Source organism: Anolis carolinensis, unplaced genomic scaffold (genome assembly GCF_035594765.1).
Source record: "Anolis carolinensis isolate JA03-04 unplaced genomic scaffold, rAnoCar3.1.pri scaffold_9, whole genome shotgun sequence".
Classification (NCBI taxonomy): domain Eukaryota; kingdom Metazoa; phylum Chordata; class Lepidosauria; order Squamata; family Dactyloidae; genus Anolis; species Anolis carolinensis.
Window position 1 is genome coordinate 6,555,974 of NW_026943820.1, and position 4,920 is coordinate 6,560,893.

The window sequence follows — 4,920 nt, forward strand, 5'->3', positions numbered from 1 at the left end:
TTATATCCTGCCTCCATCTCCCCGAAGGGACTCTTAACTCTAACCCTAACCCTAACCCTTAACTTCCTCTGTTCAGTATTGCCATAGTCAACGAAGTAGCAAATAAGGACTTCACAGAACTCTCCAAAGCACCAGAGATATTGACGCTCTCCTCCAAATATTTGGGTGTGGTGATTTAGCAAATGATTTCAATTGAGTTGGAGCTGTCAGAGTCCGTCCATAGACTTCACAAAGCTTTTTTTTACAACACAGAGAGACACTTTTAACTAAATAAGTCTTTATATTCTCAGAATTACAAACTTGGGCTAGCTCGGCATGCTCCAAGTGCTAACTTGCCTGCTGTTCCATTATGCGTCATTTATTTCAATCAGCACTCTTTCGCCTTTCTAAGATTCAAGGTAATCCAACGTGCGTCTTTAGCGTTGCCATGGTTTCATGTGTTTGTTTTCACAGATCTATGTAGTCAGTACACTATTCCAGACCTTCAGCAGCCAGGTATATTTAGAGATTTTTCCATTATCTGTTCAGGGGCATGAAGCGAAGAAGGTTGCTATTTATCTGACTTTCCTCTTTTCTTCTTCTTTACTTTTTCCTTTTGTTTCCTTTTTTGCCGGCACATCAACCAATGGGAAAGCCTTGATCTAAATCCAATGAAAGCACAACCTTTTAAGAAGACTGTCATTATACTTTCAATTCCATTATGTTCTGGAATGCCATCCACTGGTCAATGGCTTGTGGTAAGTGGAGCCAAAAAACCACATTATTCATTGCAGGAAGTCATATTGGAAGCTGCCAGAGTTTTCTTCCTATGTACGGGAAGATTGTTCCTGAGTCTGGCACTTGAAAACATGGGAAAACATACAGAGCTGCTGTTCAAATGAAAAAGAAACAGAGAAGTAAAATACTTAAGTATGTTGTCAGTTTTTGTCATGGTGTGCACGAATACTATATGTGTGTTAACTGGAAAATGAAATGCATGGAGCCAATTGGCTGCGTTTGCAAGGACCTGGGAATTACTGTATATATTCGAGGATAAGCCGACCCGAATATAAGCCGAGGCACCTAATTTTACCACAAAAAACTGGGAAAAAATTGACTCCAGTATAAGCCAAGAGTGGTAAATTTCAGAAATAAAAGTAGATACCAATAAAATTACATTGAATATTGAATATAAGCCGAGGCACCTAATTTTACCACAAAAAACTGGGAAAAAATTGACTCCAGTATAAGCCAAGAGTGGCAAATTTCAGAAATAAAAGTAGATACCAATAAAATTACATTGAGGCATCAGTAGGTTAAATGTTTTTGAAAATTTACATAAAGCTCAAATTTAAGATAAGACTGTCCAACTCTGATCAAATCATTATTCTCATCTTCTTCAATGTAAATGTGCTTATGTATCCTTTTAATAATAATAGAGTAAAATAATACATGTAATAATAATAATAATAGTAAATACAGGAGAATAATACAAGTAATAATAAATAGAGTAAAATAATAAATGCAATAACAATAATAATAAGATCAGAGTGAAATAAAAATGTATTAATAATAATAACAAAAATAGAGTAAAATAAATGTAATAGTAGCAACAATACTAGAGAAAAATAATAAATGTATTAATACCAATAATAATAGAGAAAAATAATAAATGTACCATATATTCTTGAGTATAAGCTGACCCAAATATAAGCCAACCAGGACCCTCACCCGAGTATAAGTCGAGGGGGGCTTTTTCAGTCTTAAAAAAGGGCTGAAACACTAGGCTTATACTCGAGTATATACAGTAGTTTGTAACTGTTGCTATCCTGCTGCTGGAGAATTGGTTTGAACAGGTTTCTCTCTCTCTCTCTCTCTCTCTCTCTCTGTGTGTGTGTGAGAGAGAGAGAGAGAGAGAGAGAGAGAGAGTCTTCTGAGTACTGGCTGGAAAGAAGATGGCTCCGTACTCAGAGAGGCCTGACTATTTCTGAGGCCTTGTTTGCTGCTGATCTTCACTGAAACAGATTTATCTGTTGAAGACTAGCCCGGAGGGGAAGTAAAGGAGAGAATTCCAAGAGAGCAATAAACAAGCCTTTTATTGTTATCACAGCTGATGATGAGGCAAAACAGCCGTAGGTACCCACTCTAGTGAGGCCGTACCATGCAAATGGCCGTCGCAACATGTGTGTAGCAAACAAAGAATGTATATCTCGGCTTATCTAAAATTGACCAATGGCTGAGGGTCTTCCTCACCTTCCACACCTACTTGGCACAAGTGATACCAATGGCCTAACTTGTTTACTGTGAGCTTTCTTCTCCCTTTGGAACTTCCTGGAGAAAGGCACCAACTCACAGGAAGGGAGGGGCATATGCACAGGCAAAAGTTTACTATTTTTCTGGCTTATGGTCCCTACATATGGACTAAGAAAGGCCTGCCTGTAACTGCTGACTTCTAACTCTTCTCTAATTAGACATATTGACTTTGAGATGTGTCAAAGGTTCCCCCATGACACTGCAGGACTTTTGAAAATGGAATTGTGTCACATCAGGTTGTCATTTTGGGCACATTCGGGAGGATGATTGGGGTATTTCTAGACTATCAGTGGCCACTTTTGAGTTTGGGGGGCTGCTTTTGGATGGAAAAAAATCTGAAAACTATCTAAAAACATCTCCCCCAAAAGGATGGAAAGCAGTGAACTTCAAAGTGCATTGTGACCCGCATATCTGCAGGGGAAATGTTTTTGTGCTTTTCATGGATATACACAATTGTGAAATGATAGTTACTGTATATACTCGAGAATAAGCATAGTTTTTCATCCCTTTTTTAGGACTGAAAAATAACCTCCTCGGCTTATACTCGGGTGAGGGTCCTGGTGGGCTTATATTCAGGTCGGTTTATACTCAAGTATATATGGTATATTTATTATTTTTCTGTATTATTATCGGTATTGTTACATTTATTATTTTACTCTATTAATTATTATTATTACATTTATTATTTTACTCTATTATTGTTGTTACTTTTACATTTATTTTACTCTATTTTTATTATTAGGTAAAAGGTAAAGGTTTTCCCCTGACGTTAAGTCCAGTCATGTCTGACTCTGGGGGTTGGTGCTCATCTCCATTTCTAAGCCGAAGAGTCAGCGTTGTCCACAGACACCTCCAAGGTCATGGGGCCAGCATGACTGCATGGCGCACCGGTACCTTCCCGCCGGAGCGGTACCTATTGATCTACTCACATTGGCATGTTTTCGAACTGCTAGGTTGGCAGGAGCTGGAGCTAACAATAATTGTTATTATTATGAATACATTTATTATTTTACTCTGTTTATTATTACATTTATTATTTTACTGCATTTATTATTATTATTACAGTAGAGTCTCACTTATCCAAGCCTCTGGATAATCCAAGCCATTTTTGTAGTCAATGTTTTCAATATATTGTGATATTTTGGTGCTAAATTCATAAATACAGTAATTACAACATAATATTACTGCGTATTGAACTACTTTTTCTGTCAAATTTGTTGTATAACATGAAGTTTTGGTGCTTAATTTGCAAAATCATAACCTAATTTGATGTTTAATAGGCTTTTCCTTAATCCCTCCTTATTATCCAAGATATTTGCTTAGCCAAGCTTCTGCCGGCCTGTTTAGCTTGGATAAGTGAGACTCTACTGTATTAGATTTATTATTTCACTATTATTAAAAGGATACATAAGCACATTTACATTGAAGAAAATGAAAATAATGATTTAATCAGAGTTGAACAGTCATTACAGTTTGATGTAAAGATTCAAAAAAATTTAAAATGTAATTTTATTGGTGTCTCGGCTTATACTGGAGTCAATGTTTTCCCAGTTTTTTGTGGTAAAATTAGGTGCCTCGGCTTATATTCGGGTCGGCTTATACTCGAGTATATATGGTAACTCTATTGCAATAGAGGTCTTCAGGCCCAAGAATATCATATCATATCATTTCAAATCAGGTATAAAACCTAGAGACTATTCACCGGACCCCTGCCAAGGAATCCTGTTGCACCCATTGCTCATATTTGACGGGAACGGAGCTATTTTTAATGCAACAGTTTATGTTCTGTCAAGATTTTTCCCTAGTTCTGCCTTATGCCTTGATGGTAAAGAACTTGCAAATGCTCTTTGGTGACAAATCTCGCCGGACCGTGAGGCTCCTGCTGGGTGTCTCTCCTCCCCTGCTGCGGCCACCATTCACTCGGGGAAGTGCAGCCAAAAAAGTCACAATAATCTCCTTTGTCTTCATTATCGGGAACCTCTGTTCCGACATTCGTTTTGATGTAAGGCCATTTACCTTAACTCTCAACTACATTTAATCTCATTACATTCACTGTCATTACTTTAACATCTTTATTCCACTTGAAAGACTTTAAAGCTCCGGAGGATTCCATCACAGGGAGGGCAGAATATGCTTTATTGAATAGGGCCCTGTGTAAATTCCAGATATGATCGCACTATCCATTTTGATGAGCCTGCTGCTACCAGCCCATCTTAATAGGGAATTTATGGCTCTTATATTAAATGCAGGGAAAGGTTGGTTCTACTCTGTACAAAGGAAAACAAAGCTTAACAATGTTCAAGAAATTCTTTTAATAAACCCTTTAAAAGTAAGTGTTCAGTAGAAGTGAAAGGCATAAATATGCTTCAAATGGAATGGCAATTAATTATTACAAATAAACTTAAAACCTCAGTTGGTTTCATTGACATCCAATGAATCTTAAAGTCTCAGGTAGCTTCATTTGTACTAGATGTCTCCAATCATAATGCAACTTTGGATGCATTTATACCAGTGGTTCCCAACCTTTTTTGACCAGGAAGGACTTGATCAGGGACCATTTTGACCAGGGACCACTTTAACCAGGAACCACTAGACCAGGGACCACTTTAACCAGGAACCACTAGACCA

The 4,920-nt window shown here is 37.5% G+C and overlaps 1 long non-coding RNA gene across 1 annotated transcript; it reads left to right on the forward strand.

Moving 5' to 3' along the window:
- Positions 1 to 394: 394 nt before the first annotated feature.
- LOC134293651 (uncharacterized) lies at positions 395 to 4,704 on the forward strand. The gene is made up of 3 exons (XR_010000593.1): positions 395 to 737; positions 2,808 to 2,868; positions 3,035 to 4,704. It is a non-coding gene; the product is annotated as an uncharacterized LOC134293651 (long non-coding RNA).
- The last annotated feature ends 216 nt before the right edge of the window (positions 4,705 to 4,920 follow it).